General features: G+C 41.0%; 1 pseudogene; it reads left to right on the top strand.

Annotated features, from left to right (window-relative positions):
- Positions 1-5153: 5153 nt before the first annotated feature.
- Positions 5154-7084, top strand: LOC103290312 (proliferating cell nuclear antigen-like; annotated as a pseudogene).
- Positions 7085-13325: the final 6241 nt, after the last annotated feature.

Genomic DNA, 13325 nt, shown 5'->3' with positions numbered 1-13325 from the left:
ATTTAGGGAAAAAGAAAAATCTTGAAATGAGAATAAGAATCAAAAGTTAAAATCCTGTTTCAACTCTACACTGATCCGTCTTTCAAAAAAAAAAAACCTGCTAGAGAACAAGCATGCTGTCACTCTCCAGACATGTGGCTCTGAAATTACTAACAGATACCGAATTCCAGGCTTGATCTCATTTCTTGTCTGGCTTTGCTTTTAAGTCTATACATTGATGCTGAGGATTCAAGCTGCTTCCCCAACTCATAACAAGTCCTTTTCAGAGATGGGTTCCCCATGCTCCTGCTGCCTGTATCAATGAGGAGCATAAGTTTCAAATCAAACTTCAAAAGAATAATTTTCTTGGGACATTATCCTGTAATGGGTTTCTAATACAGTCTTCATTGGGGGTTTAATATCTCTATAGAAAGTGATCTAGTGAGAGAAAATGTAGAGTCCTGGAGAAAAGAGGCCAAAGGAGCCTAAATTGGAGCTAGATTTGGTATTTCCCCCATGCTGGGTTGGGGCTGGGAGGCGGGGAAGGACAGCTGAATCCTGGTGGTGTTACTATACATATGGGTCTGATTCCAAAGGCAGAAGTTTAATCTTACTCACCTTTGGAAAACTGAGCTTTAGACTTAGGTTCCCTGACGTATGAGGCCATGACCCCGTTCAGTCTGATCCCACATGGTGCATGCAACATGATCCCCTTGTAAATACTTCAAAAACCACAATTGATTGGAATTCTCAAGGAAGGAGATGTTCTAGGTCATTGGATTTTTCTGGTCAAGTCACAATTACATAGAAAAATCCTTTCTATTTCAACCCTCAGGATCAAAAATGTTTATAAAGGCATTTGTCTATTTTCCTGATTTATTAACTGCAGCACAGGAAATATAATTCCATCTCTATTTGATGACCAGATACTTATGGTCCCTAAGGTCATACTTTGGGGATCAGTTACTTTGGTGCTATTAAGAAATAGAAGCAGGTAGGGAACTAAGATGACAACATAGGTAAATGCCTGTACTCACCACCTCCCACAACCACATCTAAATTACAACTAAACTACAGAACAACCACCATCCAGAACTGCTGGAAAGCTGGCTGAATGGAAGTCCTACAACTAGAAAAGTAAGGAAGAAAGCACACTGAGACTGGTAGGAGGTAAGGAGGTGCAGAACGGGCTGGTCCGGCACCCACCTGTGCCGCTTTTTTAATAAGTAGAGAGATCTTCTCTGTGGAGTCTATCCTTGAGGAGCAAGGAGTCCCAGCCCCACACCAGAAGCCCAGCTCAGGGTCCCAGAGCTGGGAAAAGAAGTCCCCATAACTACAGGCTGGGAAAACCAGTGCAGATGGGGGCTCAGTGACACAGGGGCTGCTGGAGATCCAGTTGTTCCTCTTAAAAGGCCGGCACCACGAACTGAACTTACCAAGTCCCACTTCCTCTGAGCTCCAGCACCAGGGCGAGGCTCTGGGGGACACATTTGTCTGGCATTGGGACAAGAACTTGGGGGCAGCTTTCTCCCAGATGGAGGTGCTCGCAGGGATCATTGTTCCTGTGCTGAGACCTCCCTGGTCACAGGGCTGACTGGCAGCCATTTCTGTTTGCTCCGCCCTGGTGATTCCCTAAGACCCCACCTCATCTAATTTATAGCCACACCCAAACTGCCTGTAGAAGCTTTTGCACATGAATGGCCTGTCACTGCTCAAGCTAAATTCTCTCAAATAAGCTGCAGCTGGGTCAGGGAGCCCCAAACCTATAATAAAAGGCCCAAGACCTGGCATCAGAACCATCACTAGCATGCCTTGCTTCATGTCTGGGCACTTCCAAACCCAATACAAAGAGGAGGAATCTGAAGATCTCTCTGTAGCTCCTGCTGGGTGGCCCCAGGCAGTGGCTGACTTTGCACCTCCTGGGAGACCCAAGAGCCAGTGTACCCAGTGGTCAGTATCAGACCATACCAGATTACAACTCTACACATCCGTAAGTGACACACTCAAAGGGCAGACTTAGTGAGCACCAAAGCAAGTCCTGCTCCATAGGGGTGTCTCCTGCATAGCAGCTCTCCCACTGTAGTCGCAGCTGGTCCTCACAGCCAATTGACCTGGAGGTCAATTTCTCCCAGTGACACAAACAGCAATCAAGGCTCAACTACAACAAGACTGTGCTCGGGTGACTGGGGAGGCTGAGCCACTAGAATACCTACACAAAGCCTCTCTACCAACTCAAGGTGATATAATAGCTCTACCCAATACATAGAAACAAACACAGGGAAGCAGTCAAAATGCGGAGACAAAGAAACATGTCATATAGAGTTCAAAACCACAGTTATAAGGTTACTCAAGAATCTTCTAGAAACCTCCAAGGGACTTAGTGAGACTTTCAAGGATCTTAGTGATAATGCCAAACACCTGGAAAAGGACCAGTCAGAAATTAAACATACACTGACTGAAGTAAAGAATGATATACAGGGATTCAACAGTAGAGTAGAGGATTCTGAGAATCAAATCAATGATTTGAAATATGAGGGAGCAAAAAACACCCAACTAGAAGAACAAAAAGAAAAAAAGAATCCAAAAATATGAAGATAGTATAACGAGCCTCTGGGACAACTTCAAGCGTACCAACCATTTGCATCATGGGGGTGTCAGAAGAAGAGAGAGAGTAAGATATTGAAAACCTTTTTGAAGAAATAATGACATAAAACTTCCCCCACCTAGTGAAAGAAATAGATTTACAAGTCCAGGAAGCATAGAGAGTCCCAATCAAGAGGAACCCAACAAGGACCACACCAATACACATCATAATTAAAATGCCAAGGGCTAAACACAAAGAGAGAATCTTAAAGACAGTAAGAGAAAAGCAGTTAGTTACCTACAAGGGAATGCCCATACAACTGTCAGCTGATTTCTCAACAGAAACTTTGTAGGCCAGAAGGGAGTGTCAAGAAATATTCAAAGTGATAAATAGCAAGGACCTACAACCAAGATTACTCTACCCAGAAAAGTTATCATTTAGAATTGAAGGTCAGATAAAGAGCTTCACAGACAAGAAAAAGCTAAAGGAGTTAATCACCACCAAACCAGTAGTATATGAAATGTTGAAGGATATTCTTTAAGAAGAGGAGGAAGAAAAAGATAAAGATAAAAAATATTAACAACAAAATGGCAACAAATACATACATATCAGCAATTGAATCTTAAAATTAAAATAAATGAATAAGAAATGAATAGAATAAATTGGTGAATAAAAATAAAAGGCATGGAAATGGAACAGATTGATGATTCTCAGACAGAAGGGGGGTAGGGGGCAGGAAGAGATTAAACAAAAGATTACTATGGACATAAACAATAGGGTGGCAAAGGCCTAAGGCAGGGCAGGAACTGGGGGGAGGGGGGCAATGGGGGGGAGGAAGAGGGACATCTGTAATAATCTCAACGATAAATATTTTAAAAATAAATAAAAAATAAAACTTAAAAAAAAAAAAAGAAATAGAGGCAGAGCTTCCCTGACATCAGGTTACAGTTTATGAGGCTTTCATATAAAGTCATCATCAATAGGCATTTATTGTCCTTTCACCTATTTATCTAATTACAGGGTTAAAAAAATCTAATAATGGGTGATTCTGATTATTTAAGAATTTGAATGTTTATATTCTCTTGCATAGCCTTTCCTGGGGGGAAAAGTCTTCCATTTTGACCTGAGAAAGAGCTAACTAGCCCCATGGTTCACATAGATATCACAAAACCTATTAAAAAATAAAGTGAAATAATATAAATTCAATTGAAAGCAACCTAAACTTACACTTCCAGACCTAAGTTGCTGTTGTTTTGGTAAAATGAGACTGCTATGATACAGTGGGAATACTGTTTAAATTCAAAAGCCTTCAAAGGTTATTTCTGCTTCAGTTCAAAAGGAAAAGACCTCTCAGTAATCTCAGGAGAAAGTTTTTGTACTCAAATCCTCCTGAGTGGTGTAGCTCTGGAGTAATGACAGATAAATCAGCCAAAGTCACGCGCACTAAGACCAAGAATGAACAGCAAGACTAACCACAGCAATGGGGACTTCAAGTGCCAGCAGGCGCAGAAAAATCTTAGCCAGCAGTTTCTTATGCCCCTGTTCTCCAAAGGTTGTGTTTTTCCTGGCAAGAGAGGAGGCGGGAGGTGCATTTCCTAACTTGACAACGGTCTCGTGCTTTCTGAGTAAGAAGAGCACTAATGAACACACAGCATCCCTCTCCTTTCCATCAGCTTCTTGTTTGCCAGCATCCCAGTGTTTATGGCTTCTCATGTTTGTAACAAATACCCTCACCATGACCAATTCTAACTTGACCTATCCCTCACTGATGACCATCCAGAGTTCGATGCCAGGCAGCAAGGCCTGGGGTGGAGTGGAGGGATGGAAAACTGCCCAGGGAAGGAAGGAGAGGAGATGAAGGGCACACACAATGGATCCATGTCAACAGTACTAAGCCTAAGCTCATCTGTCTGCCTATTTTTAGTAAAACTTTGCCAAGTACAAGACCAAAAAAAAAAAAAAATGTGTTTCCATTTGATTCTGCCCATATACTACCCACAATGAAGTCTTTAAGTAATACCTGCCTATTTGTCTGGATGATACAAGAGTATGCATGTAACATTCTACCACATAAGAGTAAGATGAACAGTAGTCCTGGCCAGCTAGCTCAGGTGGTCGGAGTGGCATCCCAATATGTCAAGGTTGCGGGTTCGATCTCCAGTCAGGGCCCATACAAGAATCAACCAATGAGTGCATAAAGAAGTGGAACAACAAATCAATATCTCTCTATTTCACACACACCTTCCTCTCTCAAAAAAAGAATATTTTTAAGAGTAAGATGAATAGTAAGAAAATTTTATTTTTTACTTAAGGCTCAAATCTGTTTCAGTGTGAACCCACCAAGACCTAAACTTTCAGCAGGTCAACAAAATGATCCTTGTATCCCAAGCTGGATCTCTCTTTTATTTCCAGCTCTCCTGCAAGGAGTCCAGTACTTCGGACTTGATCAACAGAACCTTGGAAGGACAAGGAACAAGGAGATGCAGCCAGGAGAGGAATGTAGGGCTTCAGACACATTGTGTATACAACAGTGCTGCTTAAACGACTAAGATTTCCATTCCATTGATCCTAATTTATTTCAGATTGCTCAATGGGGCTGCTAATCAAAGCCAGCAAATACACACCAAGACAAGCCAAAGGGGGAAATGACCTCCCTTTACCCATGTCAGCTGTCAAGAGGGTGGTAAATAGTCAGAATGAATAAACACATCATTGCTGATGCTTTAATTCTATAATTAGAAAAATATTCAGTTAAAATACCAGACCCAAATTTGTAGAGTATTTGTGAAGTACAGTCCAAAAATCAGTTTCAGATATTAATAGTCAGATCCCTATGTTAAGTGAAACACTGCTTTTGACCCATTTTTTTAATATTTGCTTAGTCAGAAGGGTTAAATGAAGGGTCTGGAAGAGTAGAAGACTTCTTAGGAATAAAGAATAGCTATTTTTTTAACAATAGGCTCGAAATACAAAGATGAGCACAAAATCAGTACACCTGAAAAGAGAAGATTGATACTTTTTCAAGCTGTTATAAACTTTAAGTTTTCAATTTAACTGTAGGTTTAAACTACACACAAAGAACAACAAATCCACACTTCTGTCCTAATTTGTGAAAATATCAGAATAGTTGAGGCTAAAGAAAAGAACCTTTTTTATTAACAACCTGGATATATTTTAAACACAGTCCTAAATGAAACTTTTAAGTGTAATAAGTAGAACAAGGTCTATGGCAGAATATCATTTATGTAATTGTAAAATGCATGTACACAAAACAACAATAAGCATTTAATAAGAGTGTATACCAAAATCAAAGTACACAGTGAATGCATTAGAATAACTATCTGTGAGAGTGAGCGAGGCAGTAAGAGTGGAGAATGGAGATAGAGAGATAACACATTAAAAAACAAAAACAAAAAAATAACAAACAAACCAAAAAAAAAACAAAAAAACACAGAGACCCAGAGGTATGAAATGGTTGCAAGCGGAGCGTTCCTGTGATCTTCCTAGGTCTCGGGCTCTCACCGCTGCGGTAGCCCGCTCCACTGTGAAGCCTCGGCCGGCTTCTCCTCCTTCACTTCGCCTCCAGCTGCTCGTTGCGACTCCGCTACCACGTGCGAAGAGCACCTGGTCCAGGGCTCCATCCTGAGAAAGGTGCTGGAGGCGCTTGAGAACCTCATCAGTGAGGCCTGTTGGGACATGAGCTCGAGCAGCGTGAACCTGCCGAGCAGGGACTCGGCCCACGTCTCTTTGGTGCAGCTCACTCTGCGGTCTGAGGGCTTCAACAGGTACCGCTGGGACCGCAGCCTGGCCATGGGTGTGAAGCTCGCCAGCATGTCCAAGACACTAACATGTGCTGGCAACGAAGACATCATTACCCCAAGGGCTGAAGATCATGCGGACACCTTGGCGCTAGTATTTGAAGCTCCAAACCAAGAAAAGATTTCAGACTATGAAATGAAGTTAGTGGATTTGGATGTTGAACGACTTGGAATTCCAGAACAGCAGTATAGCTGTGTAGGAAAGATGCCTTCTGGTGAATTTGCGGTGCATGCCGAGGATCTCAGTCAAATTGGAGATGCTGTTGTCATTTCCTGTGCAAAACATGGAGTGAATTTCTCTGCCAGTGGGGAACTTGGAAATGGAAATATTAAGTTGTCACAAACAAGTAATATTGGTAAAGAAGAGGAAGCTGTTGCCAGAGATGAATGAGCCAGTTCAGTTAACGTTTGTACTGAAATATCTGAACTTCTTTACGAAAGCTACTCCACTCTCCCCTCTATAGTAACACTCAGTATGTCTGCAGATGTACCCCTTGTTGTAGAGTATAAAATTGCTGATATGGGACATTTAAAGTACTATCTGGCTCCCAAGATCGAGGATGAAGGCGGTTTTAAAATCCAAGAAAACAAAACTATAAGCTCTTTGAGAACTGCGTCTGAGATTTCCACATGCTTTTTAAAGTCTCTTTTGTCACCAAATTTGTACCTGAGTACATATGTAGATAATGTTTTCTGTAAATAACCTATTTTCCATTCTCTACAATTTAAAGCATAGTCTCAAGTCAAATCTGGTCTTATTAACCTAGAACTTCTGCCTTATCTAGAAATAGTTTTTAGGGTTTTTATAACAAAGGGTTTTGACTACTAATGCAGTTTTAATAATTGTGGGGTTTTTTCAATTTAAATAGAAGTGGTTTGAATTTCAGATATTAAAAAAACAAAAACCTTGCATGGATCAATGATGGCACTGTGCTATGAGCTAGGAAATCTAATTATATCAGCTTTATGTACCAGAGTCCAAAAATTATAGTCACAATCAATAAAGCTTATATGTAAATATAAGAAAAAAGTTAAGAAAAAAAACAAAGGGAAGGAAAAAAAAAAACAGAGATGCTAAGATAGTTCAACATGAAATGTAATTATTACAGGCCAATGATTACTATGCCTGTGGTTCAGGACCCTAAAAAATTTGTTGGGAAAACAATCAAAGATACATGCTACTTAAAATGTGCTCTTTTTCTTCATTTCTCTCATTGATTTTAATCCCAAAATGAGAGACTAAAACCAAATTGAGCTTTGATCTCCCCTTGTGCAAGACCATTCCTAGGTATATGTGAAAAGAAGGGTACAGATTTGAAATACAATGAACATCAAAACTTGGTGATGAATTAGATATGAAGTAAAGGGTGAGGTCAAGGAATATACACAGGTGACCTAGGGAAGTGGATGGATAAGAACTGAGAAAATGAGCCTTGGTGGGAGAGGGGGTGATGGTGATTAAATATTTCTCTATTCAGTGCATTCGTGATTTTTATAAGGCCATTTCTCCAATACCTGCCAGTGACTTAAGGTCAAAGGTCAAGCCTGGTAAAGTATTTCTATAATGACTCAAAGAGTTCCCTGATGATTTGGCTTAAACCAGAGACAAAAAGCAGGATTTTTCAAAAAATCCTTTCTGAATAGTATTTCTCACAACTAAGGTTTTGATGAGCACAGAGTGGCAGAGAATTGGAGGCCACATTCTTAAAAGTCATCCATCCATGTTACACAATCATCTCAAAAACAGAGGCTTTGCAGTTGTCCACATGGTATTTTTCCAAAAATGCACCAATCTGAGTCCTACCCACACTCTTAACAGTGTGATGCCCATACTCCTTCACCTGGAAGTGAGGTCCCCACTCCCTCTCTTTGAACCTGGTGACCTTTGTAACTACTTCAACCAATAGATTATGTTGAAAAAGACACCGACTTCCCAGGCTTGGTCATGAAAGGTGAAGTGGTCTCCACCTGCCTTTTCTCTCTCCTGGGATACATAACTTGGGAGATCAGAGCTAACATTCAAGAAGTCTGCCTATCCTGAAGCTGGCATATTGGGAAAGCCACAAGAAGAGACTACGCAGACAGAGGGACATCCAAGGGACCCTACTATTCCAGCCCCAGACTTTGAGAGCCCTCATCCTCACCACCTGACACGTGACTGAAGGAGCCTTCAAGTGATCCTTGGCCCCAGCCACAATCTTAGCACAACAGCATGGTAGACCCAAGCCAACACTGCCTGGCTCGGCCCCTCCTGAATTTCTGACCACAGACACTGCCATCTCAGATTTTTATTTTAAAATCATTTTTGTTGTTTTAAGCCACTAAAGTTGGGAGTGAATTTTATGCAGAAATAGATAACTGATGGAGCAGTCTTTCATGATAACGGATACAGCACCCTACATGGATGGTCATCCCACCTTCATGCAGAGAGAGAATCTGTGATTAAGCCTCCGAGATGATGCTTAAGATTCTCATTTATTTGTTTTTGTTAATATTCACTTAGTACTTCCTCTATACTAGGCACTATTTTTCCCAACCCATGGAAACATTTATTATTTTATGGATATTTTACATTGGAGGAAACTAAAGCACATTTAAGTAACTGCCAAAATGCAACAAAACTACCCACAGAGGGGGCATCTTCCAGGGGTAGGATCTGACTCCAGGCCCATGCTTTAACATCATGCTCATTTGCTTTGGTCACTTTTCATGACTGAGTTGAGTTATAAACTTTTAGGGGTGAGGACAAAACTGAAATGAAACTATAAAAAGACAAACTTGGCTAAATAAGCCTACTGAAAATTGTTGCCCTAATAATACTGCTTTGCATTTTGTGTTACCCAAGCAAAGTAATGCTCTAATACTATAGAACAATAATCTATTACAGACCAGTAATCTAATTAGTGAGTACAAAACATGAATATACAATGAATCTAAGCAGATTAATATACACATCAGAACAATTGCATTGACTCAGAGCAAAGGTTGCTCAGGCCATGAAGAGGCATATGCACAAAAGGGGATCAGGAGCCACAGGACAATTGTGTTCCATCTCATTTTAACACACGGTAACAAATACTGAGTGCTCAGGAAATGCTGATATTGGCACAGAGAATGTTACTCTACCTAACGCAAAGAGGATGGAAGAAGAATCAACAACAAAAAATGTCATCTCTGTCTCATCCACAGAAAGCACTGTGTTTAAATCCACCGATTGAGAATGAAAGTGCTGGCAGGAATTCAACATAGCTCTTTAGGTCTCCAGAGGCATCATTACAGTGTGTTTTCTTTTTTAAAAGTCACACTTAAACACTTGCTCTCCTATAAACTGTTAAGAAGCATCGCTGTATTTCTGTCTCGTGATGAAATAAGTGGTCACAGCACGTGTGTGGTGAGTGGTGGGTGGGACTGAAGTGGGAAGTCCTCCTGAAAATACACACCATCATGGTCACCCAAAGCCTTTCTCCTGGGAACCTGTTCCAGAGCAACGTGGTAGGCGCTGTATTTTGACTCCGTCGCTGCCACACACGTAATTTGCCGGCAGTTCGTAAAGCATTATTGTAGTTCATAAAATCTAAGAGACTTTTTTCTAATATGTGGCATCAGTCATTTATATGTGAATTCTAAATGCAGTAGTAAATGCATAAAGCATCATTTCCCCAAAGCTAAATTCTACATTACATTCCCCTAAGGCTCAAGGCTATTATTGCCTGCAACACTGCTGGTTGCATCCTGGAATCATCTTTTAAAGATACAAGAGTAGAATCAAATTCCTGGCTATATAAACCTAGGCCGTGGCAACAGACAAAAATGGATGCTGTGATTCCAAGCAATGGGGAATTTGCGAAAAACCATGCAAAAAGAAAGAACTGGACAGGGATTGGCTCTAGTTCATGCCTATGAACTTGGAAAATGATAAAAATCATAAATAGAACCGGATTTTCAATAATGCTAGCCCTGAAATAGCCCTTTTAAATACCAAGAATCCCCCTGGAGTGTCAGCCATCTCTCCCGACTTGAACTAACACTTCTGTTGGGAAAGTGTTGCAAACATTCTTCCACTGCTCCTGTGCAGCCCTCCTTCGCACCCCAGGTCTGAACCCTGCTTTGCTCCCCTGCCCCCACTGCGCTGGCAGCTTCTGCCTCCAACCATCTTGAAAATTCCTTTTCTATATGTTTATATGGTCACCTAAAATGGCCATGGAATTGAAGCAGGTGTAAACATTTACATAAAAATAAAAGATGCCAGGGATAGAACTGAATCACTTCCATTCAACATATCTAAATCCTGCTCATTCTCTTTCCCCAAAACATACCTCCTGACTTTTCTGTTACTATTAACACCATTTTCTTCCTGGTCTCTCAGACTAGAAAAGTGCAAGTGTATTTCTCTTTCTATTCCTGCTTTAGTTTCCTTAAGCATAAAATAAAGAGATAACGTCTTCACAGCATTGTTGATATGCTCAACTATGGACTTGGATCTCACAATAAAATTTAAAAAACTGAATTTCAAACAACTGCCACATTTACCACTCAAGAATTTATCCATGTAAAAGGTCCCACCATGTCATATTAGCTTTATAAAACTTTATGTCCTCCACCCCCAGATCTTCCTTTCTCTCCTTTAAACCAATCAACGCAAGGTCTTTGGGGACTGCCAATTTTGAACATCCACTGGCCTTGACAACTGGCAGCTGGCATCAATCAGTTCATAAAAACCCAGCTTGTCAGCTAAAAGCAATCATATTTTTTAAGCAGGACAATCTGTTAAACAGCTTAAGTCTTAAATCCATAAAAAACAATTGCAAAAACACATTTTTGTGCTTGCTCTTCCTAAGTTCTGAGGCTACAGATGTTACAGAAACCGCCATTCTGGAAACTCTCCCAAACATCTATTATCCTTCCCTGAAAACTTGAAGGTCTCTTCTGGGCTACCAGCTTCTGACAGCCACGGGTGGGAGTGGATATCCTCACTGTGGACGGAATCCCTGCTTCTCCCTGGGCATTTACATAGTACGTTCTATCTGCTAAGCAACTGATCTTGTTCATTATAAGCCAATGTTACTACTACAGTGCAGGTAGGCCAGCTTCCAGTACTGGCTCTGTCCTGGGAAGAAAAGTTTATTGTATAGATTTCAAAGCAATTGCAGAGCTAATAAAAGCTACATGATCTTAGGCAAGACACATCTTCTCTAGCTTCAATCTTCCTCTCAGAAACATGAAAGGGTTGGAATGACCAAACGCCAAATTTCTGTCCAATTCCATAATTCCATGATTCTACTTCTTCCCATTGCTTCTACTGAGTAGGAAGCCTAAGATATGCCCTTGCCATTGCCAGCTCTTGTAATTATCAAGAGTCATCATGGGTCAGTCACCACAGAGCATCACACCATAAACAATGATGGCTCTCTGAACATTTTTTCAGACTTCATTACACTCAAGAAAAGGTAAAAAGGTTCCAAAAGAGATAAATGTAGGGGAGGGTGGGGATAAGGGAGAAAGATCAACCAAAGGACTTGTGTGCTTGCATATGAGCCTAACCAGTGATCACGGACAACAGGGGGGTGGGGGCATGCGTGTGGAGGGGTTTGAGATGGGAATGGGGGGGGGGGGTGTTTGAGGACAAATATGTGATACCTTAATCAATAAAGTAATTTAAAAAAAAGAGAGATAAATGTTGGTGTTTCCCATGGAACCTCCACTGGATTATCATTGCCTCTTAATATCATAATACCTTGACACTTCCCACGGTTACTATCAAAGCTGGCAAACACACATCAGGCAAATGATCATTCTCTTTGGCCTTGTCCCAGGTTAACATCAATTACTGATGATGCCTCTTCATCCCATCAAGCCAAGACCATTCCCAGAATCCTCAACTCAACCTTCCAGACAGCCCCCATCAATTATTCGGAGATAGCATGAGTGAAAGGGTTCCTCTGAAATTGTGGTACCAATGGAAACCCAATTGCCATAGACATGTCTCTAACTGAATATGTTCTGAGACATAAACTCGTTCTCTTCTCAAGTGTCTCCTCCTCTCTTTACATTTCTGTTTTTATAAAGGACAATACCAATAATCCAGACATCCAAATGACATAGTATTTTGTCTCACCCTTACATCTAATCAATCAATCCTGCAAATTTTACTTCCTAAGTAGTTTGCACATTTATTCTCTACATTCTAAATAACATTTTATTAGCCCCAAATCTTATAGTTTTTCTTCAACCGTATTACAATAGCTGTTAACTAAGTTACTTTGCTAATGGTCCTTTAAATGAGTTATTTCCTGATTTAAACCCTTCAATGAATCCTAATTGCATATGAGTGTGGAAGCCTGTTACTCACACATCTTACATAGCAGCTCAAGGTGTCACAGGCATGTAAAAGCTGCATGGACCTTTATAACCTAACCTTGGAAACCAGATGGTATCACCCCCACTCACTCTATTGGACAAAGCAGTCACAAGCCCACCCAGATTCAAGGGACACTTGAGGGGAAGAGTGTCAAAGAATTTGCAAGCGTGTTTTAAAACCACCATACCCACCTCTGTCTTTCACATGTTATGCTCTAGAAAAAAGTGAACTAGTAGTTTCCCAATTATTCTATTGCACAAATTCCTATCCCAGAGTGCGATATGGTGATGGTGAATTTTATGTATCAACTTGACTGGGCCATGGACACACATTGTAGCAAAAGCTTATTTCTGGATGTGCCTGTGAGGGGGTCTGCAGGAGACATGAACACAAAAAGCAGTGGACTGAGTAAAGCAGATGGCCCTCCCCAATGTGGGTGGGCAGTCTGTTGAGGGTCTGATTAGAACAAAAAAGCAAGAAAGGATGAACTAACTCTGCCTGACTACTTGAGCTGGGACATTGGTCTGCCCCTCGCACTCTGGGATCTCTAGCTTTCAGACCCAGACTGGCACCTATATCATCAGCT

Source organism: Eptesicus fuscus, chromosome 6 (assembly GCF_027574615.1).
Source record: "Eptesicus fuscus isolate TK198812 chromosome 6, DD_ASM_mEF_20220401, whole genome shotgun sequence".
In the NCBI taxonomy this organism is placed as follows: Eukaryota; Metazoa; Chordata; class Mammalia; order Chiroptera; family Vespertilionidae; genus Eptesicus; species Eptesicus fuscus.
This window is presented reverse-complemented; position numbering and strand designations above follow the sequence as displayed.